Below are 26,693 nucleotides of genomic sequence, written 5' to 3' on the forward strand. Positions count from 1 at the left end.
ATGAGATCTTAAAGTTAGTGTCACAAGTAAACCAATGTTCTAAGTATAAAGAAAGTATTACTGCCATATTTAACTACAATGTGGTGCATCCAGTCATCTTGTAGGTCATGTAGGTTATATGTCATGTTAAATTGTTTTTAGACTAATACATTTCTTATTAGTTTGATAGATAGTATAACATTTTAAATATAATCTCTTAAAATGTTTTAAGACTAATACATTTCATATTAGTTTGATACCTAATATAAGATTTAAAATGTGTTTTTTCTGCGCTAGCCGGTACTCGAACACAGGTCGCAAGAATGAGACTCTAGCATGATACCCCTACACTAGTAGCGCTGCTGACATATAGGGCTCTACAAGAAAATAGATGTATATTCAAAACTGTGTGACATGAATATCTTTTTAATTGAAAATTTACTAATTGCACTGCTGCATAACTTTCCCTAATTAAGAAAAATATTTCTTTGCTCCATGGATGTATTATTAATAAATGTTATTGTCAGCAGAAAAAAAGCTATGAGATCTTAAAGTTAGTCTCACAAGCAAACAAATTCTCTAAGTATAAAGTATTACTGCCATATTTAACTACAATGTGGTGCATCCAGTCATCTTGTAGGATACATGTCATGTTAAATAGTTTTTAGACTAATACATTTCATATTAGTTTGATAGATAGTATAACATTTTAAATATAATCTCTTAAAATGTTTTAAGACTAATACATTTCATATTAGTTTGATACCTAATATAAGATTTAAAATTTATTTTTTTCTGCGCTAGCCGGGATTTGAACCCAGGTCGCAAGAATGGGAATCTTGCATGATACCCCTACACTACTAACGCTGCTGGTTTGTAATGCTCCACAAGAAAATAGATGTATATTCAAAACTATGTGACATAAATATCCTTTTAATTGAAAATTTACTAATTGCACTGCTGCATAGCTTTCCCTAATTAAGAAAAATATTTTTTTGCTCCATGGATGTATTTATTTGTTAAAGAAAGTTGTGCTAATGAATTTGTTATGCAGATTCAGTTTATTAATAAATGTTATTGTCAGCAGAAAAAAGCTATGAGATCTTAAAGTTAGTGTCACAAGTAAACAAATTTTCTAAGTATAAAGAAAGTATTACTGCCATATTAAACTACAATGTGGTGCATCCAGTCATCTTGTAGGTCACGTAGGTTATATGTCATGTTAAATAGTTTTTAGACTAATACATTTCATATTAGTTTGATAGATAGTATAACATTTTAAATATAATCTCTTAAAATGTTTTAAGACTAATACATTTCATATTAGTTTGATACCTAATATAAGATTTAAAATGTATTTTTTTCTGCGCTAGCTGGGATTTGAACCCAGGTCGCAAGAACGGGAATCTTGCATGATACCCCTACACTACTAACGCTGCTGGTTTGTAATGCTCCACAAGAAAATAGATGTATATTCAAAACTATGTGACATGAATATCTTTTTAATTGAAAATTTACTAATTGCACTGCTGCATAGCTTTCCCTAATTAAGAAAAATATTTCTTTGCTCCATGGATGTATTATTAATAAATGTTATTGTCAGCAGAAAAAAAGCTATGAGATCTTAAAGTTAGTGTCACAAGCAAACAAATTTTCTAAGTATAAAGTATTACTGCCATATTTAACTACAATGTTTTGCATCCAGTCATCATGTAGGATACATGTCATGTTAAATAGTTTTTAGACTAATACATTTCATATTAGTTTGATAGATAGTATAACATTTTAAATATAATCTCTTAAAATGTTTTAAGACTAATACATTTCATATTAGTTTGATACCTAATATAAGATATAAAATATATTTTTTTCTGCTCTAGCCGGGACTCGAACGCAGGTCGCAAGAATGTGAATCTTGCATGATACCCCTACACTACTAACGCTGCTGGTTTATAATGCTCCACAAGAAAATAGATGTATATTCAAAACTATGTGACATGAATATCTTTTTAATAGAAAATTTACTAATTGCACTGCTGCATAGCTTTCCCTAATTAAGAAAAATATTTCTTTGCTCCATGGATGTATTATTAATAAATGTTATTGTCAGCAGAAAGAAAAGCTATGAGATCTTAAAGTTAGTGTCACAAGCAAACAAATTTTCTAAGTATAAAGTATTACTGCCATATTTAACTACAATGTGGTGCATCCAGTCATCATGTAGGATACATGTCATGTTAAATAGTTTTTAGACTAATACATTTCATATTAGTTTGATAGATAGTATAACATTTTAAATATAATCTCTTAAAATGTTTTAAGACTAATACATTTCATATTAGTTTGATACCTAATATAAGATTTAAAATGTATTTTTTTCTGCACTAGCCGGGATTTGAACCCAGGTCGCAAGAATGGGAATCTTGCATGATACCCATACATTACTAACGCTGCTGGTTTGTAATGCTCCACAAGAAAATAGATGTATATTCAAAACTATGTGGCATGAATATCTTTTTAATTGAAAATTTACTAATTGCACTGCTGCATAGCTTTCCCTAATTAAGAAAAATATTTCTTTGATCCATGGATGTATTTATTTGTCAAAACAGTTGTGCTAATGAATTTGTTATGCAGATTCAGTTTATTAATAAATGTTATTGTCAGCAGAAAAAAGCTATGAGATCTTAAAGTTAGTGTCACAAGTAAACAAATGTTCTAAGTATAAAGAAAGTATTACTGCCATATTTAACTACAATGTGGTGCATCCAGTCATCTTGTAGGTCATGTAGGTTATATGTCATGTTAAATTGTTTTTAGACTAATACATTTCTTATTAGTTTGATAGATAGTATAACATTTTAAATATAATCTCTTAAAATGTTTTAAGACTAATACATTTCATATTAGTTTGCTACCTAATATAAGATTTAAAATGTGTTTTTTCTGCGCTAGCCGGTACTCGAACACAGGTCGCAAGAATGAGACTCTTGCATGATACCCCTACACTAGTAGCGCTGCTGACATATAGGGCTCTACAAGAAAATAGATGTATATTCAAAACTGTGTGACATGAATATCTTTTTAATTGAAAATTTACTAATTGCACTGCTGCATAGCTTTCCCTAATTAAGAAAAATATTTCTTTGCTCCATGGATGTATTATTAATAAATGTTATTGTCAGCAGAAAAAAAGCTATGAGATCTTAAAGTTAGTGTCACAAGCAAACAAATTTTCTAAGTATAAAGTATTACTGCCATATTTAACTACAATGTGGTGCATCCAGTCATCATGTAGGATACATGTCATGTTAAATAGTTTTTAGACTAATACATTTCATATTAGTTTGATAGATAGTATAACATTTTAAATATAATCTCTTAAAATGTTTTAAGACTAATACATTTCATATTAGTTTGATACCTAATATAAGATTTAAAATGTATTTTTTTCTGCGCTAGCTGGGATTTGAATCCAGGTCGCAAGAATGGGAATTTTGCATGATACCCCTACACTACCAACGCTGCTGGTTTGTAATGCTCCACAAGAAAATAGATGTATATTCAAAACTATGTGACATGAGTATCTTTTTAATTGAAAATTTACTAATTGCACTGCTGCATAGCTTTCCCTAATTAAGAAAAATATTTCTTTGATCCATGGATGTATTTATTTGTCAAAAAAGTTGTGCTAATGAATTTGTTATGCAGATTCAGTTTATTAATAAATGTTATTGTCAGCAGAAAAAAGCTATGAGATCTTAAAATTAGTGTCACAAGTAAACAAATGTTCTAAGTATAAAGAAAGTATTACTGCCATATTTAACTACAATGTGGTGCATCCAGTCATCTTGTAGGTCATGTAGGTTATATGTCATGTTAAATTGTTTTTAGACTAATACATTTCATATTAGTTTGATAGATAGTATAACATTTTAAATATTTCTCTTAAAATGTTTTAAGACTAATACATTTCATATTAGTTTGATACCTAATATAAGATTTAAAATGTGTTTTTTCTGCGCTAGCCGGTACTCGAACACAGGTCGCAAGAATGAGACTCTTGCATGATACCCCTACACTAGTAGCGCTGCTGACATATAGGGCTCTACAAGAAAATAGATGTATATTCAAAACTGTGTGACATGAATATCTTTTTAATTGAAAATTTACTAATTGCACTGCTGCATAGCTTTCCCTAATTATGAAAAATATTTCTTTGCTCCATGGATGTATTATTAATAAATGTTATTGTCAGCAGAAAAAAGCTATGAGATCTTAAAGTTAGTGTCACAAGCAAACAAATTTTCTAAGTATAAAGTATTACTGCCATATTTAACTACAATGTTTTGCATCCAGTCATCATGTAGGATACACAGTCATGTTAAATAGTTTTTAGACTTATACATTTCATATTAGTTTGATAGATAGTATAACATTTTAAATATAATCTCTTAAAATGTTTTAAGACTAAGACATTTCATATTAGTTTGATACCTAATATAAGATTTAAACTATATTTTTTTCTGCTCTAGCCGGGACTCGAAAGCAGGTCGCAAGAATGTGAATCTTGCATGATACCCCTACACTACTAACGCTGCTGGTTTATAATGCTCCACAAGAAATTAGATGTATATTCAAAACTATGTGACATGAATATCTTTTTAATTGAAAATTTACTAATTGCACTGCTGCATAGCTTTCCCTAATTAAGAAAAATATTTCTTTGCTCCATGGATGTATTATTAATAAATGTTATTGTCAGCAGAAAAAAAAGCTATGAGATCTTAAAGTTAGTGTCACAAGCAAACAAATTTTCTAAGTATAAAGTTTTACTGCCATATTTAACTACAATGTGGTGCATCCAGTCATCATGTAGGATACATGTCATGTTAAATAGTTTTTAGACTAATACATTTCATATTAGTTTGATAGATAGTATAACATTTTAAATATAATCTCTTAAAATGTTTTAAGACTAATACATTTCATATTAGTTTGATACCTAATATAAGATTTAAAATGTATTTTTTTCTGCGCTAGCTGGGATTTGAATCCAGGTCGCAAGAATGGGAATTTTGCATGATACCCCTACACTACCAACGCTGCTGGTTTGTAATGCTCCACAAGAAAATAGATGTATATTCAAAACTATGTGACATGAATATCTTTTTAATTGAAAATTTACTAATTGCACTGCTGCATAGCTTTCCCTAATTAAGAAAAATATTTCTTTGATCCATGGATGTATTTATTTGTCAAAAAAGTTGTGCTAATGAATTTGTTATGCAGATTCAGTTTATTAATAAATGTTATTGTCAGCAGAAAAAAGCTATGAGATCTTAAAATTAGTGTCACAAGTAAACAAATGTTCTAAGTATAAAGAAAGTATTACTGCCATATTTAACTACAATGTGGTGCATCCAGTCATCTTGTAGGTCATGTAGGTTATATGTCATGTTAAATTGTTTTTAGACTAATACATTTCATATTAGTTTGATAGATAGTATAACATTTTAAATATTTCTCTTAAAATGTTTTAAGACTAATACATTTCATATTAGTTTGATACCTAATATAAGATTTAAAATGTGTTTTTTCTGCGCTAGCCGGTACTCGAACACAGGTCGCAAGAATGAGACTCTTGCATGATACCCCTACACTAGTAGCGCTGCTGACATATAGGGCTCTACAAGAAAATAGATGTATATTCAAAACTGTGTGACATGAATATCTTTTTAATTGAAAATTTACTAATTGCACTGCTGCATAGCTTTCCCTAATTAAGAAAAATATTTCTTTGCTCCATGGATGTATTATTAATAAATGTTATTGTCAGCAGAAAAAAGCTATGAGATCTTAAAGTTAGTGTCACAAGCAAACAAATTTTCTAAGTATAAAGTATTACTGCCATATTTAACTACAATGTTTTGCATCCAGTCATCATGTAGGATACACAGTCATGTTAAATAGTTTTTAGACTTATACATTTCATATTAGTTTGATAGATAGTATAACATTTTAAATATAATCTCTTAAAATGTTTTAAGACTAAGACATTTCATATTAGTTTGATACCTAATATAAGATTTAAAATATGTTTTTTTCTGCTCTAGCCGGGACTCGAAAGCAGGTCGCAAGAATGTGAATCTTGCATGATACCCCTACACTACTAACGCTGCTGGTTTATAATGCTCCACAAGAAATTAGATGTATATTCAAAACTATGTGACATGAATATCTTTTTAATTGAAAATTTACTAATTGCACTGCTGCATAGCTTTCCCTAATTAAGAAAAATATTTCTTTGCTCCATGGATGTATTATTAATAAATGTTATTGTCAGCAGAAAAAAAAGCTATGAGATCTTAAAGTTAGTGTCACAAGCAAACAAATTTTCTAAGTATAAAGTATTACTGCCATATTTAACTACAATGTGGTGCATCCAGTCATCATGTAGGATACATGTCATGTTAAATAGTTTTTAGACTAATACATTTCATATTAGTTTGATAGATAGTATAACATTTTAAATATAATCTCTTAAAATGTTTTAAGACTAATACATTTCATATTAGTTTGATACCTAATATAAGATTTAAAATGTATTTTTTTCTGCGCTAGCCGGGATTTGAACCCAGGTCGCAAGAATGGGAATCTTGCATGATACCCCTACATTACTAACGCTGCTGGTTTGTAATGCTCCACAAGAAAATAGATGTATATTCAAAACTATGTGACATGAATATCTTTTTAATTGAAAATTTACTAATTGCACTGCTGCATAGCTTTCCCTAATTAAGAAAAATATTTCTTTGATCCATGGATGTATTTATTTGTCAAAAAAGTTGTGCTAATGAATTTGTTATGCAGATTCAGTTTACTAATAAATGTTATTGTCAGCAGAAAAAAGCTATGAGATCTTAAAGTTAGTGTCACAAGTAAACAAATGTTCTAAGTATAAAGAAAGTATTACTGCCATATTTAACTACAATGTGGTGCATCCAGTCATCTTGTAGGTCATGTGGGTTATATGTCATGTTAAATTGTTTTTAGACTAATACATTTCTTATTAGTTTGAGAGATAGTATAACATTTTAAATATAATCTCTTAAAATGTTTTAAGACTAATACATTTCATATTAGTTTGATACCTAATATAAGATTTAAAATGTGTTTTTTCTGCGCTAGCCGGTACTCGAACACAGGTCGCAAGAATGAGACTCTTGCATGATACCCCTACACTAGTAGCGCTGCTGACATATAGGGCTCTACAAGAAAATAGATGTATATTCAAAACTATGTGACATGAATATCTTTTTAATTGAAAATTTACTAATTGCACTGCTGCATAGCTTTCCCTAATCAAGAAACATATTTCTTTGCTCCATGGATGTATTATTAATAAATGTTATTGTCAGCAGAAAAAAAGCTATGAGATCTTAAAGTTAGTGTCACAAGCAAACAAATTTTCTAAGTATAAAGTATTACTGCCATATTTAACTACAATGTGGTGCATCCAGTCATCATGTAGGATACATGTCATGTAAAATAGTTTTTAGACTAATACATTTCATATTAGTTTGATAGATAGTATAACATTTTAAATATAATCTCTTAAAATGTTTTAAGACTAATACATTTCATATTAGTTTGATACCTAATATAAGTTTTAAAATGTATTTTTTTCTGCGCTAGCTGGGATTTGAACCCAGGTCGCAAGAATAGGAGTTTTGCATGATACCCCTACACTACTAACGCTGCTGGTTTGTAATGCTCCACAAGAAAATAGATGTATATTCAAAACTATGTGACATGAATATCTTTTTAATTGAAAATTTACTAATTGCACTGCTGCATAGCTTTCCCTAATTAAGAAAAATATTTCTTTGATCCATGGATGTATTTATTTGTCAAAAAAGTTGTGCTAATGAATTTGTTATGCAGATTCAGTTTATTAATAAATGTTATTGTCAGCAGAAAAAAAGCTATGAGATCTTAAAGTTAGTGTCACAAGTAAACCAATGTTCTAAGTATAAAGAAAGTATTACTGCCATGTTTAACTACAATGTGGTGCATCCAGTCATCTTGTAGGTCATGTAGGTTATATGTCATGTTAAATAGTTTTTAGACTAATACATTTCATATTAGTTTGATAGATAGTATAACATTTTAAATATAATCTCTTAAAATGTTTTAAGACTAATACATTTCATATTAGTTTGATACCTAATATAAGATTTAAAATGTATTTTTTTCTGCGCTAGCCGGGATTTGAACCCGGGTCGCAAGAACGGGAATCTTGCATGATACCCCTACACTACTAATGCTGCTGGTTTGTAATGCTCCACAAGAAAATAGATGTATATTCAAAACTATGTGACATGAATATCTTTTTAATTGAAAATTTACTAAATGCACTGCTGCATAGCTTTCCCTAATTAAGAAAAATATTTCTTTGCTCCATGGATGTATTTATTTGTTAAATAAAGTTGAGCTAATGAATTTGTTATGCAGATTCAGTTTATTAATAAATGTTATTGTCAGCAGAAAAAAGCTATGAGATCTTAAAGTTAGTGTCACAAGTAAACACATTTTCTAAGTATAAAGAAAGTATTACTACCATATTTAACTACAATGTGGTGCATCCAGTCATCTTGTAGGTCACGTAGGTTATATGTCATGTTAAATTGTTTTTAGACTAATACATTTTATATTAGTTTGATAGATAGTATAACATTTTAAATATAATCTCTTAAAATGTTTTAAGACTAATACATTTCATATTAGTTTGATACCTAATATAAGATTTCAAATGTGTTTTTTCTGCACTAGCCGGTACTCGAACAAAGGTCACAAGAATGGTACTCTTGCATGATACCCCTACACTAGTAGCGCTGCTGGCTTATAGGGCTCCACAAGAAAATAGCTGTATATTCAAAACTATGTGACATGAATATCTTTTTAATTGAAAATTTACTAATTGCACTGCTGCATAGCTTTCCCTAATTAAGAAACATATTTCTTTGCTCCATGGGTGTATTTATATGTTAAATAAAGTTGTGCTAATGAATTTGTTATGCAGATTCAGTTTATTAATAAATGTTATTGTCAGCAGAAAAAAGCTATGAGATCTTAAAGTTAGTGTCACAAGTAAACACATTTTCTAAGTATAAAGAAAGTATTACTACCATATTTAACTACAATGTGGTGCATCCAGTCATCTTGTAGATCACGTAGGTTATATGTCATGTTAAATTGTTTTTAGACTAATACATTTTATATTAGTTTGATAGATAGTATAACATTTTAAATATAATCTCTTAAAATGTTTTAAGACTAATACATTTCATATTAGTTTGATACCTAATATAAGATTTCAAATGTGTTTTTTCTGCACTAGCCGGTACTCGAACAAAGGTCACAAGAATGGTACTCTTGCATGATACCCCTACACTAGTAGCGCTGCTGACATATAGGGCTCTACAAGAAAATAGATGTATATTCAAAACTATGTGACATGAATATCTTTTTAATTGAAAATTTACTAATTGCACTGCTGCATAGCTTTCCCTAATTAAGAAACATATTTCTTTGCTCCATGGATGTATTATTAATAAATGTTATTGTCAGCAGAAAAAAAGCTATGAGATCTTAAAGTTAGTGTCACAAGCAAACAAATTTTCTAAGTATAAAGTATTACTGCCATATTTAACTACAATGTGGTGCATCCAGTCATCATGTAGGATACATGTCATGTTAAATAGTTTTTAGACTAATACATTTCATATTAGTTTGATAGATAGTATAACATTTTAAATATAATCTCTTAAAATGTTTTAAGACTAATACATTTCATATTAGTTTGATACCTAATATAAGATTTAAAATGTATTTTTTTCTGTGCTAGCCAGGATTTGAACCCAGGTCGCAAGAATGGGAATCTTGCATGATACCCCTACACTACTAACGCTGCTGGTTTATAATGCTCCACAAGAAAATAGATGTATATTCAAAACTATGTGACATGAATATCTTTTTAATTGAAAATTTACTAATTGCACTGCTGCATAGCTTTCCCTAATTAAGAAAAATATTTCTTTGATCCATGGATGTATTTATTTGTCAAAAAAGTTGTGCTAATGAATTTGTTATGCAGATTCAGTTTATTAATAAATGTTATTGTCAGCAGAAAAAAGCTATGAGATCTTAAAGTTAGTGTCACAAGTAAACACATTTTCTAAGTATAAAGAAAGTATTACTACCATATTTAACTACAATGTGGTGCATCCAGTCATCTTGTAGGTCACGTAGGTTATATGTCATGTTAAATTGTTTTTAGACTAATACATTTTATATTAGTTTGATAGATAGTATAACATTTTAAATATAATCTCTTAAAATGTTTTAAGACTAATACATTTCATATTAGTTTGATACCTAATATAAGATTTAAAATGTGTTTTTTCTGCACTAGCCGGTACTCGAACAAAGGTCACAAGAATGGTACTCTTGCATGATACCCCTACACTAGTAGCGCTGGTGGCTTACAGGGCTCCACAAGAAAATAGATGTATATTCAAAACTATGTGACATGAATATCTTTTTAATTGAAAATTTACTAATTGCACTGAGGCATAGCTTTCCCTAATTAAGAAAAATATTTCTTTGATCCATGGATGTATTTATTTGTCAAAAAAGTTGTGCTAATGAATTTGTTATGCAGATTCAGTTTATTAATAAATGTTATTGTCAGCAGAAAAAAGCTATGAGATCTTAAAGTTAGTGTCACAAGTAAACAAATGTTCTAAGTATAAAGAAACTATTACTGCCATATTTAACTACAATGTGGTGCATCCAGTCATCTTGTAGGTCATGTAGGTTATATGTCATGTTAAATTGTTTTTAGACTAATACATTTCATATTAGTTTGATAGATAGTATAACATTTTAAATATTTCTCTTAAAATGTTTTAAGACTAATACATTTCATATTAGTTTGATACCTAATATAAGATTTCAAATGTGTTTTTTCTGCACTAGCCGGTACTCGAACAAAGGTCACAAGAATGGTACTCTTGCATGATACCCCTACACTAGTAGCGCTGCTGGCTTATAGGGCTCCACAAGAAAATAGCTGTATATTCAAAACTATGTGACATGAATATCTTTTTAATTGAAAATGTACTAATTGCACTGCTGCATAGCTTTCCCTAATTAAGAAACATATTTCTTTGCTCCATGGATGTATTTATTTGTTAAATAAAGTTATACTAATGAATTTGTTATGCAGATTCAGTTTATTAATAAATGTTATTGTCAGCAGAAAAAAGCTATGAGATCTTAAAGTTAGTGTCACAAGTAAACACATTTTCTAAGTATAAAGAAAGTATTACTACCATATTTAACTACAATGTGGTGCATCCAGTCATCTTGTAGGTCACGTAGGTTATATGTCATGTTAAATTGTTTTTAGACTAATACATTTTATATTAGTTTGATAGATAGTATAACATTTTAAATATAATCTCTTAAAATGTTTTAAGACTAATACATTTCATATTAGTTTGATACCTAATATAAGATTTCAAATGTGTTTTTTCTGCACTAGCCGGTACTCGAACAAAGGTCACAAGAATGGTACTCTTGCATGATACCCCTACACTAGTAGCGCTGCTGACATATAGGGCTTTACAAGAAAATAGATGTATATTCAAAACTATGTGACATGAATATCTTTTTAATTGAAAATTTACTAATTGCACTGCTGCATAGCTTTCCCTAATTAAGAAACATATTTCTTTGCTCCATGGATGTATTATTAATAAATGTTATTGTCAGCAGAAAAAAAGCTATGAGATCTTAAAGTTAGTGTCACAAGCAAACAAATTTTCTAAGTATAAAGTATTACTGCCATATTTAACTACAATGTGGTGCATCCAGTCATCATGTAGGATACATGTCATGTTAAATAGTTTTTAGACTAATACATTTCATATTAGTTTGATAGATAGTATAACATTTTAAATATAATCTCTTAAAATGTTTTAAGACTAATACATTTCATATTAGTTTGATACCTAATATAAGATTTAAAATGTGTTTTTTCTGCACTAGCCGGTACTCGAACAAAGGTCACAAGAATGGTACTCTTGCATGATACCCCTACACTAGTAGCGCTGGTGGCTTATAGGGCTCCACAAGAAAATAGATGTATATTCAAAACTATGTGACATGAATATCTTTTTAATTGAAAATTTTATTAATTGCACTGAGGCATAGCTTTCCCTAATTAAGAAAAATATTTCTTTGATCCATGGATGTATTTATTTGTCAAAAAAGTTGTGCTAATGAATTTGTTATGCAGATTCAGTTTATTAATAAATGTTATTGTCAGCAGAAAAAAGCTATGAGATCTTAAAGTTAGTGTCACAAGTAAACAAATGTTCTAAGTATAAAGAAAGTATTACTGCCATATTTAACTACAATGTGGTGCATCCAGTCATCTTGTAGGTCATGTAGGTTATATGTCATGTTAAATTGTTTTTAGACTAATACATTTCATATTAGTTTGATAGATAGTATAACATTTTAAATATTTCTCTTAAAATGTTTTAAGACTAATACATTTCATATTAGTTTGATACCTAATATAAGATTTAAAATGTGTTTTTTCTGCGCTAGCCGGTACTCGAACACAGGTCGCAAGAATGAGACTCTTGCATGATACCCCTCCACTAGTAGCACTGCTGACATATAGGGCTCTACAAGAAAATAGATGTATATTAGAAACTGTGTGACATGAATATCTTTTTAATTGAAAATTTACTAATTGCACTGCTGCATAGCTTTCCCTAATTAAGAAAAATATTTCTTTGCTCCATGGATGTATTATTAATAAATGTTATTGTCAGCAGAAAAAAGCTATGAGATCTTAAAGTTAGTGTCACAAGCAAACAAATTTTCTAAGTATAAAGTATTACTGCCATATTTAACTACAATGTTTTGCATCCAGTCATCATGTAGGATACACAGTCATGTTAAATAGTTTTTAGACTTATACATTTCATATTAGTTTGATAGATAGTATAACATTTTAAATATAATCTCTTAAAATTTTTTAAGACTAATACATTTCATATTAGTTTGATACCTAATATAAGATTTAAAATATATTTTTTTCTGCTCTAGCCGGGACTCGAACGCAGGTCGCAAGAATGTGAATCTTGCATGATATCCCTACACTACTAACGCTGCTGGTTTATAATGCTCCACAAGAAAATAGATGTATATTCAAAACTATGTGACATGAATATCTTTTTAATTGAAAATTTACTAATTGCACTGCTGCATAGCTTTCCCTAATTAAGAAAAATATTTCTTTGCTCCATGGATGTATTATTAATAAATGTTATTGTCAGCAGAAAAAAAAGCTATGAGATCTTAAAGTTAGTGTCACAAGCAAACAAATTTTCTAAGTATAAAGTATTACTGCCATATTTAACTACAATGTGGTGCATCCAGTCATCATGTAGGATACATGTCATGTTAAATAGTTTTTAGACTAATACATTTCATATTAGTTTGATAGATAGTATAACATTTTAAATATAATCTCTTAAAATGTTTTAAGACTAATACATTTCATATTAGTTTGATACCTAATATAAGATTTAAAATGTATTTTTTTCTGCGCTAGCCGGGATTTGAACCCAGGTCGCAAGAATGGGAATCTTGCACGATACCCCTACATTACTAACGCTGCTGGTTTGTAATGCTCCACAAGAAAATAGATGTATATTCAAAACTATGTGACATGAATATCTTTTTAATTGAAAATTTACTAATTGCACTGCTGCATAGCTTTCCCTAATTAAGAAAAATATTTCTTTGATCCATGGATGTATTTATTTGTCAAAAAAGTTGTGCTAATGAATTTGTTATGCAGATTCAGTTTATTAATAAATGTTATTGTCAGCAGAAAAAAGCTATGAGATCTTAAAGTTAGTGTCACAAGTAAACAAATGTTCTAAGTATAAAGAAAGTATTACTGCCATATTTAACTACAATGTGGTGCATCCAGTCATCTTGTAGGTCATGTGGGTTATATGTCATGTTAAATTGTTTTTAGACTAATACATTTCTTATTAGTTTGATAGATAGTATAACATTTTAAATATAATCTCTTAAAATGTTTTAAGACTAATACATTTCATATTAGTTTGCTACCTAATATAAGATTTAAAATGTGTTTTTTCTGCGCTAGCCGGTACTCGAACACAGGTCGCAAGAATGAGACTCTTGCATGATACCCCTACACTAGTAGCGCTGCTGACATATAGGGCTCTACAAGAAAATAGATGTATATTCAAAACTGTGTGACATGAATATCTTTATAATTGAAAATTTACTAATTGCACTGCTGCATAGCTTTCCCTAATTAAGAAAAATATTTCTTTGCTCCATGGATGTATTATTAATAAATGTTATTGTCAGCAGAAAAAAAGCTATGAGATCTTAAAGTTAGTGTCACAAGTAAACAAATGTTCTAAGTATAAAGAAAGTATTACTGCCATATTTAACTACAATGTGGTGCATCCAGTCATCTTGTAGGTCATGTAGGTTATATGTCATGTTAAATTGTTTTTAGACTAATACATTTCATATTAGTTTGATAGATAGTATAACATTTTAAATATTTCTCTTAAAATGTTTTAAGACTAATACATTTCATATTAGTTTGATACCTAATATAAGATTTAAAATGTGTTTTTTCTGCGCTAGCCGGTACTCGTACACAGGTCGCAAGAATGAGACTCTTGCATGATACCTCTACACTAGTATCGCTGCTGACATATAGGGCTCTACAAGAAAATAGATGTATATTCATAACTGTGTGACATGAATATCTTTTTAATTGAAAATTTACTAATTGCACTGCTGCATAGCTTTCCCTAATTAAGAAAAATATTTCTTTGCTCCATGGATGTATTATTAATAAATGTTATTGTCAGCAGAAAAAAGCTATGAGATCTTAAAGTTAGTGTCACAAGCAAACAATTTTTCTAAGTATAAAGTATTACTGCCATATTTAACTACAATGTGGTGCATCCAGTCATCATGTAGGATACATGTCATGTTAAATAGTTTTTAGACTAATACATTTCATATTAGTTTGATAGATAGTATAACATTTTAAATATAATCTCTTAAAATGTTTTAAGACTAATACATTTCATATTAGTTTGATACCTAATATAAGATTTAAAATGTATTTTTTTCTGCGCTAGCCGGGATTTGAACCCAGGTCGCAAGAATGGGAATCTTGCATGATACCCCTACACTACTAACGCTGCTGGTTTGTAATGCTCCACAAGAAAATAGATGTATATTCAAAACTATGTGACATGAATATCTTTTTAATTGAAAATATACTAATTGCACTGCTGCATAGCTTTCCCTAATTAAGAAAAATATTTCTTTGATCCATGGATGTATTTATTTGTCAAAAAAGTTGTGCTAATGAATTTGTTATGCAGATTCAGTTTATTAATAAATGTTATTGTCAGCAGAAAAAAAGCTATGAGATCTTAAAGTTAGTGTCACAAGTAAACCAATGTTCTAAGTATAAAGAAAGTATTACTGCCATATTTAACTACAATGTGGTGCATCCAGTCATCTTGTAGGTCATGTAGGTTATATGTCATGTTAAATAGTTTTTAGACTAATACATTTCATATTAGTTTGATAGATAGTATAACATTTTAAATATATCTCTTAAAATGTTTTAAGACTAATACATTTCATATTAGTTTGATACCTAATATAAGATTTAAAATGTATTTTTTTCTGCGCTAGCCGGGATTTGAACCCGGGTCGCAAGAACGGGAATCTTGCATGATACCCCTACACTACTAATGCTGCTGGTTTGTAATGCTCCACAAGAAAATAGATGTATATTCAAAACTATGTGACATGAATATCTTTTTAATTGAAAATTTACTAAATGCACTGCTGCATAGCTTTCCCTAATTAAGAAAAATATTTCTTTGCTCCATGGATGTATTTATTTGTTAAATAAAGTTGTGCTAATGAATTTGTTATGCAGATTCAGTTTATTAATAAATGTTATTGTCAGCAGAAAAAAGCTATGAGATCTTAAAGTTAGTGTCACAAGTAAACACATTTCTAAGTATAAAGAAAGTATTACTACCATATTTAACTACAATGTGGTGCATCCAGTCATCTTGTAGGTCACGTAGGTTATATGTCATGTTAAATTGTTTTTAGACTAATACATTTTATATTAGTTTGATAGATAGTATAACATTTTAAATATAATCTCTTAAAATGTTTTAAGACTAATACATTTCATATTAGTTTGATACCTAATATAAGATTTCAAATGTGTTTTTTCTGCACTAGCCGGTACTCGAACAAAGGTCACAAGAATGGTACTCTTGCATGATACCCCTACACTAGTAGCGCTGCTGGCTTATAGGGCTCCACAAGAAAATAGCTGTATATTCAAAACTATGTGACATGAATATCTTTTTAATTGAAAATTTACTAATTGCACTGCTGCATAGCTTTCCCTAATTAAGAAAAATATTTCTTGGATCCATGGATGTATTTATTTGTCAAAAAAGTTGTGCTAATGAATTTGTTATGCAGATTCAGTTTATTAATAAATGTTATTGTCAGCAGAAAAAAGCTATGAGATCTTAAAGTTAGTGTCACAAGTAAACAAATGTTCTAAGTATAAAGAAAGTATTACTGCCATATTTAACTACAATGTGGTGCATCCAGTCATCTTGTAGGTCATGTAGGTTATATGTCATGTTAAATTGTTTTCAGACTAATACATTTCTTATTAGTTTGATAGATAGTATAACATTTTAAATATAGTCTCTTAAAATGTTTTAAGACTAATACATTTCATATTAGTTTGATACTTAATATAAGATTTAAAATGTGTTTTTTCTGCGCTAGCCGGTACTCGAACAGAGGTCGGAAGAATGAGACTCTTGCATGATACCCCTACACTAGTAGCGCTGCTGACATATAGGGCTCTACAAGAAAATAGATGTATATTCAAAACTATGTGACATGAATATCTTTTTAATTGAAAATTTACTAATTGCACTGCTGCATAGCTTTCCCTAATTAAGAAACATATTTCTTTGCTCCATGGATGTATTATTAATAAATGTTATTGTCAGCAGAAAAAAAGCTATGAGATCTTAAATTTAGTGTCACAAGCAAACAAATTTTCTAAGTATAAAGTATTACTGCCATATTTAACTACAATGTGGTGCATCCAGTCATCATGTAGGATACATGTCATGTTAAATAGTTTTTAGACTAATACATTTCATATTAGTTTAATAGATAGTATAACATTTTAAATATAATCTCTTAAAATGTTTTAAGACTAATACATTTCAAATTAGTTTGATACCTAATATAAGATTTAAAATGTATTTTTTTCTGCGCTAGCCGGGATTTGAACTCAGGTCGCAAGAATGGGAATCTTGCATGATACCCCTACACTACTAACGCTGCTGGTTTGTAATGCTCCACAAGAAAATAGATGTATATTCAAAACTGTGTGACATGAATATCTTTTTTATTGAAAATTTACTAATTGCACTGCTGCATAGCTTTCCCTAATTAAGAAAAATATTTCTTTGATCCATGGATGTATTTATTTGTCAAAAAATTTGTGCTAATGAATTTGTTATGCAGATTCAGTTTATTAATAAATGTTATTGTCAGCAGAAAAAAGCTATGAGATCTTAAAGTTAGTGTCACAAGTAAACACATTTTCTAAGTATAAAGAAAGTATTACTACCATATTTAACTACAATGTGGTGCATCCAGTCATCTTGTTGGTCACGTAGGTTATATGTCATGTTAAATTGTTTTTAGACTAATACATTTCTTATTAGTTTGATAGATAGTATAACATTTTAAATATAATCTCTTAAAATGTTTTAAGACTAATACATTTCATATTAGTTTGATACCTAATATAAGATTTAAAATGTGTTTTTTCTGCGCTAGCCGGTTCTCGAACACAGGTCGCAAGAATGAGACTCTTGCATGATACCTCTACACTAGTATCGCTGCTGACATAAAGGGCCCTACAAGAAAATAGATGTATATTCAAAACTGTGTGACATGAATATCTTTTTAATTGAAAATTTACTAATTGCACTGCTGCATAGCTTTCCCTAATTAAGAAAAATATTTATTTGCTCCATGGATGTATTATTAATAAATGTTATTGTCAGCAGAAAAAAAGCTATGAGATCTTAAAGTTAGTGTCACAAGCAAACAAATTTTCTAAGTATAAAGTATTACTGCCATATTTAACTACAATGTTTTGCATCCAGTCATCATGTAGGATACATGTCATGTTAAATAGTTTTTAGACTAATACATTTCATATTAGTTTGATAGATAGTATAACATTTTAAATATAATCTCTTAAAATGTTTTAAGACTAATACATTTCATATTAGTTTGATACCTAATATAAGATTTAAAATGTATTTTTTTCTGCGCTAGCCGGGATTTGAACCCGGGTCGCAAGAATGGGAATCTTGCATGATACCCCTACATTACTAACGCTGCTGGTTTGTAATGCTCCACAAGAAAATAGATGTATATTCAAGACTATGTGACATGAATATCTTTTTAATTGAAAATTTACTAATTGCACTGCAGCATAGCTTTCCCTAATTAAGAAAAATATTTATTTGATCCATGGATGTATTTATTTGTCAAAAAAGTTGTGCTAATGAATTTGTTATGCAGATTCAGTTTACTAATAAATGTTATTGTCAGCAGAAAAAAGCTATGAGATCTTAAAGTTAGTGTCACAAGTAAACAAATGTTCTAAGTATAAAGAAAGTATTACTGCCATATTTAACTACAATGTGGTGCATCCAGTCATCTTGTAGGTCATGTGGGTTATATGTCATGTTAAATTGTTTTTAGACTAATACATTTCTTATTAGTTTGATAGATAGTATAACATTTTAAATATAATCTCTTAAAATGTTTTAAGACTAATACATTTCATATTAGTTTGATACCTAATATAAGATTTAAAATGTGTTTTTTCTGCGCTAGCCGGTACTCGAACAGAGGTCGCAAGAATGAGACTCTTGCATGATACCCCTACACTAGTAGCGCTGCTGACATATAGGGCTCTACAAGAAAATAGATGTATATTCAAAACTATGTGACATGAATATCTTTTTAATTGAAAATTTACTAATTGCACTGCTGCATAGCTTTCCCTAATTAAGAAAAATATTTATTTGATCCATGGATGTATTTATTTGTCAAAAAAGTTGTGCTAATGAATTTGTTATGCAGATTCAGTTTATTAATAAATGTTATTGTCAGCAGAAAAAAGCTATGAGATCTTAAAGTTAGTGTCACAAGCAAACAAATTTTCTAAGTATAAAGTATTACTGCCATATTTAACTACAATGTGGTGCATCCAGTCATCATGTAGGATACATGTCATGTTAAATAGTTTTTAGACTAATACATTTCATATTAGTTTGATAGATAGTATAACATTTTAAATATAATCTCTTAAAATGTTTTAAGACTAATACATTTCATATTAGTTTGATTCCTAATATAAGATTTAAAATGTATTTTTTTCTGCGCTAGCCAGGATTTGAACCCAGGTCGCAAGAATGGGAATCTTGCATGATACCCCTACACTACTAACGCTGCTGGTTTGTAATGCTCTTCAAGAAAATAGATGTATATTCAAAACTATGTGACATGAATATCTTTTTAATTGAAAATTTACTAATTGCACTGCTGCATAGTTTTCCCTAATTAAGAAAAATATTTCTTTGATCCATGGATGTATTTATTTGTCAAAAAAGTTGTGCTAATGAATTTGTTATGCAGATTCAGTTTATTAATAAATGTTATTGTCAGCAGTAAAAAGCTATGAGATCTTAAAGTTAGTGTCACAAGTAAACAAATGTTCTAAGTATAAAGAAAGTATTACTGCCATATTTAACTACAATGTGGTGCATCCAGTCATCTTGTAGGTCATGTAGGTTATATGTCATGTTAAATTGTTTTTAGACTAATACATTTCATAATAGTTTGATAGATAGTATAACATTTTAAATATTTCTCTTAAAAATGTTTTAAGACTAATACATTTCATATTAGTTTGATACCTAATATAAGATTTCAAATGTGTTTTTTCTGCACTTGCCGGTACTCGAACAAAGGTCACAAGAATGGTACTCTTGCATGATACCCCTACACTAGTAGCGCTGCTGGCTTATAGGGTTCCACAAGAAAATAGCTGTATATTCAAAACTATGTGACATGAATATCTTTTTAATTGAAAATTTACTAATAGCACTGCTGCATAGCTTTCCCTAATTAAGAAACATATTTTTTTGCTCCATGGATGTATTTATTTGTTAAATAAAGTTATACTAATGAATTTGTTATGCAGATTCAGTTTATTAATAAATGTTATTGTTAGCAGAAAAAAGCTATGAGATCTTAAAGTTAGTGTCACAAGTAAACACATTTTCTAAGTATAAAGAAAGTATTACTACTATATTTAACTACAATGTGGTGCATCCAGTCATCTTGTAGGTCACGTAGGTTATATGTCATGTTAAATTGTTTTTAGACTAATACATTTTATATTAGTTTGATAGATAGTATAACATTTTAAATATAATCTCTTAAAATGTTTTAAGACTAATACATTTCATATTAGTTTGATACCTAATATAAGATTTCAAATGTGTTTTTTCTGCACTAGCCGGTACGCGAACAAAGGTCACAAGAATGGTACTCTTGCATGATACCCCTACACTAGTAGCGCTGCTGACATATAGGGCTTTACAAGAAAATAGATGTATATTCAAAACTATGTGACATGAATATCTTTTTAATTGAAAATTTACTAATTGCACTGCTGCATAGCTTTCCCTAATTAAGAAACATATTTCTTTGCTCCATGGATGTATTATTAATAAATGTTATTGTCAGCAGAAAAAAAGCTATGAGATCTTAAAGTTAGTGTCACAAGCAAACAAATTTTCTAAGTATAAAGTATTACTGCCATATTTAACTACAATGTGGTGCATCCAGTCATCATGTAGGATACATGTCATGTTAAATAGTTTTTAGACTAATACATTTCATATTAGTTTGATAGATAGTATAACATTTTAAATATAATCTCTTAAAATGTTTTAAGACTAATACATTTCATATTAGTTTGATACCTAATATAAGATTTAAAATGTGTTTTTTCTGCACTAGCCGGTACTCGAACAAAGGTCACAAGAATGGTACTCTTGCATGATACCCCTACACTAGTAGCGCTGGTGGCTTATAGGGCTCCACAAGAAAATAGATGTATATTCAAAACTATGTGACATGAATATCTTTTTAATTGAAAATTTACTAATTGCACTGAGGCATAGCTTTCCCTAATTAAGAAAAATATTTCTTTGATCCATGGATGTATTTATTTGTCAAAAAAGTTGTGCTAATGAATTTGTTATGCAGATTCAGTTTATTAATAAATGTTATTGTCAGCAGAAAAAAGCTATGAGATCTTAAAGTTAGTGTCACAAGTAAACAAATGTTCTAAGTATAAAGAAAGTATTACTGCCATATTTAACTACAATGTGGTGCATCCAGTCATCTTGTAGGTCATGTAGGTTATATGTCATGTTAAATTGTTTTTAGACTAATACATTTCATATTAGTTTGATAGATAGTATAACATTTTAAATATTTCTCTTAAAATGTTTTAAGACTAATACATTTCATATTAGTTTGATACCTAATATAAGATTTAAAATGTGTTTTTTCTGCGCTAGCCGGTACTCGAACACAGGTCGCAAGAATGAGACTCTTGCATGATACCCCTACACTACTAGCGCTGCTGACATATAGGGCTCTACAAGAAAATAGATGTATATTAGAAACTGTGTGACATGAATATCTTTTTAATTGAAAATTTACTAATTGCACTGCTGCATAGCTTTCCCTAATTAAGAAAAATATTTCTTTGCTCCATGGATGTATTATTAATAAATGTTATTGTCAGCAGAAAAAAGCTATGAGATCTTAAAGTTAGTGTCACAAGCAAACAAATTTTCTAAGTATAAAGTATTACTGCCATATTTAACTACAATGTTTTGCATCCAGTCATCATGTAGGATACACAGTCATGTTAAATAGTTTTTAGACTTATACATTTCATATTAGTTTGATAGATAGTATAACATTTTAAATATAATCTCTTAAAATGTTTTAAGACTAATACATTTCATATTAGTTTGATACCTAATATAAGATTTAAAATATATTTTTTTCTGCTCTAGCCGGGACTCGAACGCAGGTCGCAAGAATGTGAATCTTGCATGATATCCCTACACTACTAACGCTGCTGGTTTATAATGCTCCACAAGAAAATAGATGTATATTCAAAACTATGTGACATGAATATCTTTTTAATTGAAAATTTACTAATTGCACTGAGGCATAGCTTTCCCTAATTAAGAAAAATATTTCTTTGATCCATGGATGTATTTATTTGTCAAAAAAGTTGTGCTAATGAATTTGTTATGCAGATTCAGTTTATTAATAAATGTTATTGTCAGCAGAAAAAAGCTATGAGATCTTAAAGTTAGTGTCACAAGTAAACAAATGTTCTAAGTATAAAGAAAGTATTACTGCCATATTTAACTACAATGTGGTGCATCCAGTCATCTTGTAGGTCATGTAGGTTATATGTCATGTTAAATTGTTTTTAGACTAATACATTTCATATTAGTTTGATAGATAGTATAACATTTTAAATATTTCTCTTAAAATGTTTTAAGACTAATACATTTCATATTAGTTTGATACCTAATATAAGATTTAAAATGTGTTTTTTCTGCGCTAGCCGGTACTCGAACACAGGTCGCAAGAATGAGACTCTTGCATGATACCCCTACACTACTAGCGCTGCTGACATATAGGGCTCTACAAGAAAATAGATGTATATTAGAAACTGTGTGACATGAATATCTTTTTAATTGAAAATTTACTAATTGCACTGCTGCATAGCTTTCCCTAATTAAGAAAAATATTTCTTTGCTCCATGGATGTATTATTAATAAATGTTATTGTCAGCAGAAAAAAGCTATGAGATCTTAAAGTTAGTGTCACAAGCAAACAAATTTTCTAAGTATAAAGTATTACTGCCATATTTAACTACAATGTTTTGCATCCAGTCATCATGTAGGATACACAGTCATGTTAAATAGTTTTTAGACTTATACATTTCATATTAGTTTGATAGATAGTATAACATTTTAAATATAATCTCTTAAAATGTTTTAAGACTAATACATTTCATATTAGTTTGATACCTAATATAAGATTTAAAATATATTTTTTTCTGCTCTAGCCGGGACTCGAACGCAGGTCGCAAGAATGTGAATCTTGCATGATATCCCTACACTACTAACGCTGCTGGTTTATAATGCTCCACAAGAAAATAGATGTATATTCAAAACTATGTGACATGAATATCTTTTTAATTGAAAATTTACTAATTGCACTGCTGCATAGCTTTCCCTAATTAAGAAAAATATTTCTTTGCTCCATGGATGTATTATTAATAAATGTTATTGTCAGCAGAAAAAAAAGCTATGAGATCTTAAAGTTAGTGTCACAAGCAAACACATTTTCTAAGTATAAAGTATTACTGCCATATTTAACTACAATGTGGTGCATCCAGTCATCATGTAGGATACATGTCATGTTAAATAGTTTTTAGACTAATACATTTCATATTAGTTTGATAGATAGTATAACATTTTAAATATAATCTCTTAAAATGTTTTAAGACTAATACATTTCATATTAGTTTGATACCTAATATAAGATTTAAAATGTATTTTTTTCTGCGCTAGCCGGGATTTGAACCCAGGTCGCTAGAATGGGAATCTTGCATGATACCCCTACATTACTAACGCTGCTGGTTTGTAATGCTCCACAAGAAAATAGATGTATATTCAAAACTATGTGACATGAATATCTTTTTAATTGAAAATTTACTAATTGCACTGCTGCATAGCTTTCCCTAATTAAGAAAAATATTTCTTTGATCCATGGATGTATTTATTTGTCAAAGTTGTGCTAATGAATTTGTTATGCAGATTCAGTTTATTAATAAATGTTATTGTCAGCAGAAAAAAGCTATGAGATCTTAAAGTTAGTGTCACAAGTAAACAAATGTTCTAAGTATAAAGAACATATTTAACTACAATGTGGTGCATCCAGTCATCTTGTAGGTCATGTGGGTTATATGTCATGTTAAATTGTTTTTAGACTAATACATTTCTTATTAGTTTGATAGATAGTATAACATTTTAAATATAATCTCTTAAAATGTTTTAAGACTAATACATTTCATATTAGTTTGCTACCTAATATAAGATTTAAAATGTGTTTTTTCTGCGCTAGCCGGTACTCGAACACAGGTCTCAAGAATGAGACTCTTGCATGATACCCCTACACTAGTAGCGCTGCTGACATATAGGGCTCTACAAGAAAATAGATGTATATTCAAAACTGTGTGACATGAATATCTTTATAATTGAACATTTACTAATTGCACTGCTGCATAGCTTTCCCTAATTAAGAAAAATATTTCTTTGCTCCATGGATGTATTATTAATAAATGTTATTGTCAGCAGAAAAAAAGCTATGAGATCTTAAAGTTAGTGTCACAAGTAAACAAATGTTCTAAGTATAAAGAAAGTATTACTGCCATATTTAACTACAATGTGGTGCATCCAGTAATCTTGTAGGTCATGTAGGTTATATGTCATGTTAAATTGTTTTTAGACTAATACATTTCATATTAGTTTGATAGATAGTATAACATTTTAAATATTTCTCTTAAAATGTTTTAAGACTAATACATTTCATATTAGTTTGATACCTAATATAAGATTTAAAATGTGTTTTTTCTGCGCTAGCCGGTACTCGAACACAGGTTGCAAGAATGAGACTCTTGCATGATACCTCTACACTAGTATCGCTGCTGACATATAGGGCTCTACAAGAAAATAGATGTATATTCATAACTGTGTGCCATGAATATCTTTAAAATTGAAAATTTACTAATTGCACTGCTGCATAGCTTTCCCTAATTAAGAAAAATATTTCTTTGCTCCATGGATGTATTATTAATAAATGTTATTGTCAGCAGAAAAAAGCTATGAGATCTTAAAGTTAGTGTCACAAGCAAACAAATTTTCTAAGTATAAAGTATTACTGCCATATTTAACTACAATGTGGTGCATCCAGTCATCATGTAGGATACATGTCATGTTAAATAGTTTTTAGACTAATACATTTCATATTAGTTTGATAGATAGTATAACATTTTAAATATAATCTCTTAAAATGTTTTAAGACTAATACATTTCATATTAGTTTGATACCTAATATAAGATTTAAAATGTATTTTTTTCTGCGCTAGCCGGGATTTGAACCCGGGTCGCAAGAACGGGAATCTTGCATGATACCCCTACACTACTAATGCTGCTGGTTTGTAATGCTCCACAAGAAAATAGATGTATATTCAAAACTATGTGACATGAATATCTTTTTAATTGAAAATTTACTAAATGCACTGCTGCATAGCTTTCCCTAATTAAGAAAAATATTTCTTTGCTCCATGGATGTATTTATTTGTTAAATAAAGTTGTGCTAATGAATTTGTTATGCAGATTCAGTTTATTAATAAATGTTATTGTCAGCAGAAAAAAGCTATGAGATCTTAAAGTTAGTGTCACAAGTAAACACATTTCTAAGTATAAAGAAAGTATTACTACCATATTTAACTACAATGTGGTGCATCCAGTCATCTTGTAGGTCACGTAGGTTATATGTCATGTTAAATTGTTTTTAGACTAATACATTTTATATTAGTTTGATAGATAGTATAACATTTTAAATATAATCTCTTAAAATGTTTTAAGACTAATACATTTTATATTAGTTTGATACCTAATATAAGATTTCAAATGTGTTTTTTCTGCACTAGCCGGTACTCGAACAAAGGTCACAAGAATGGTACTCTTGCATGATACCCCTACACTAGTAGCGCTGCTGGCTTATAGGGCTCCACAAGAAAATAGCTGTATATTCAAAACTATGTGACATGAATATCTTTTTAATTGAAAATTTACTAATTGCACTGCTGCATAGCTTTCCCTAATTAAGAAAAATATTTCTTGGATCCATGGATGTATTTAATTGTCAAAAAAGTTGTGCTAATGAATTTGTTATGCAGATTCAGTTTATTAATAAATGTTATTGTCAGCAGAAAAAAGCTATGAGATCTTAAAGTTAGTGTCACAAGTAAACAAATGTTCTAAGTATAAAGAAAGTATTACTGCCATATTTAACTACAATGTGGTGCATCCAGTCATCTTGTAGGTCATGTAGGTTATATGTCATGTTAAATTGTTTTTAGACTAATACATTTCTTATTAGTTTGATAGATAGTATAACATTTTAAATATAGTCTCTTAAAATGTTTTAAGACTAATACATTTCATATTAGTTTGATACTTAATATAAGATTTAAAATGTGTTTTTTCTGCGCTAGCCGGTACTCGAAC

At 29.3% G+C, this 26,693-nt stretch overlaps 13 non-coding genes across 13 annotated transcripts; all 13 read right to left on the reverse strand.

Annotated features, from left to right (window-relative positions):
- Positions 1 to 775: 775 nt before the first annotated feature.
- Positions 776 to 846, reverse strand: TRNAG-CCC (transfer RNA glycine (anticodon CCC)). The gene has a single exon. It is a non-coding gene; the product is annotated as a tRNA-Gly (tRNA).
- A 498-nt stretch (positions 847 to 1,344) lies between these two features.
- Positions 1,345 to 1,415, reverse strand: TRNAG-CCC (transfer RNA glycine (anticodon CCC)). Its single transcript has one exon. It is a non-coding gene; the product is annotated as a tRNA-Gly (tRNA).
- A 5,180-nt stretch (positions 1,416 to 6,595) lies between these two features.
- On the reverse strand, positions 6,596 to 6,666 carry TRNAG-CCC (transfer RNA glycine (anticodon CCC)). The gene has a single exon. It is a non-coding gene; the product is annotated as a tRNA-Gly (tRNA).
- Positions 6,667 to 7,669: 1,003 nt separating this feature from the next.
- On the reverse strand, positions 7,670 to 7,740 carry TRNAR-CCU (transfer RNA arginine (anticodon CCU)). The gene has a single exon. It is a non-coding gene; the product is annotated as a tRNA-Arg (tRNA).
- A 498-nt stretch (positions 7,741 to 8,238) lies between these two features.
- TRNAG-CCC (transfer RNA glycine (anticodon CCC)) lies at positions 8,239 to 8,309 on the reverse strand. Its single transcript has one exon. It is a non-coding gene; the product is annotated as a tRNA-Gly (tRNA).
- Positions 8,310 to 13,670: 5,361 nt separating this feature from the next.
- On the reverse strand, positions 13,671 to 13,741 carry TRNAG-CCC (transfer RNA glycine (anticodon CCC)). Its single transcript has one exon. It is a non-coding gene; the product is annotated as a tRNA-Gly (tRNA).
- Positions 13,742 to 15,261: 1,520 nt separating this feature from the next.
- TRNAG-CCC (transfer RNA glycine (anticodon CCC)) lies at positions 15,262 to 15,332 on the reverse strand. The gene has a single exon. It is a non-coding gene; the product is annotated as a tRNA-Gly (tRNA).
- Positions 15,333 to 15,829: 497 nt separating this feature from the next.
- Positions 15,830 to 15,900, reverse strand: TRNAG-CCC (transfer RNA glycine (anticodon CCC)). Its single transcript has one exon. It is a non-coding gene; the product is annotated as a tRNA-Gly (tRNA).
- A 1,570-nt stretch (positions 15,901 to 17,470) lies between these two features.
- TRNAG-CCC (transfer RNA glycine (anticodon CCC)) lies at positions 17,471 to 17,541 on the reverse strand. Its single transcript has one exon. It is a non-coding gene; the product is annotated as a tRNA-Gly (tRNA).
- A 1,003-nt stretch (positions 17,542 to 18,544) lies between these two features.
- Positions 18,545 to 18,615, reverse strand: TRNAG-CCC (transfer RNA glycine (anticodon CCC)). Its single transcript has one exon. It is a non-coding gene; the product is annotated as a tRNA-Gly (tRNA).
- Positions 18,616 to 19,666: 1,051 nt separating this feature from the next.
- Positions 19,667 to 19,737, reverse strand: TRNAG-CCC (transfer RNA glycine (anticodon CCC)). The gene has a single exon. It is a non-coding gene; the product is annotated as a tRNA-Gly (tRNA).
- A 4,224-nt stretch (positions 19,738 to 23,961) lies between these two features.
- TRNAG-CCC (transfer RNA glycine (anticodon CCC)) lies at positions 23,962 to 24,032 on the reverse strand. The gene has a single exon. It is a non-coding gene; the product is annotated as a tRNA-Gly (tRNA).
- A 1,506-nt stretch (positions 24,033 to 25,538) lies between these two features.
- On the reverse strand, positions 25,539 to 25,609 carry TRNAG-CCC (transfer RNA glycine (anticodon CCC)). Its single transcript has one exon. It is a non-coding gene; the product is annotated as a tRNA-Gly (tRNA).
- Between the last annotated feature and the right edge of the window lie 1,084 nt (positions 25,610 to 26,693).

This window comes from Pseudophryne corroboree, chromosome 3, assembly GCF_028390025.1.
Source record: "Pseudophryne corroboree isolate aPseCor3 chromosome 3, aPseCor3.hap2, whole genome shotgun sequence".
In the NCBI taxonomy this organism is placed as follows: Eukaryota; Metazoa; Chordata; class Amphibia; order Anura; family Myobatrachidae; genus Pseudophryne; species Pseudophryne corroboree.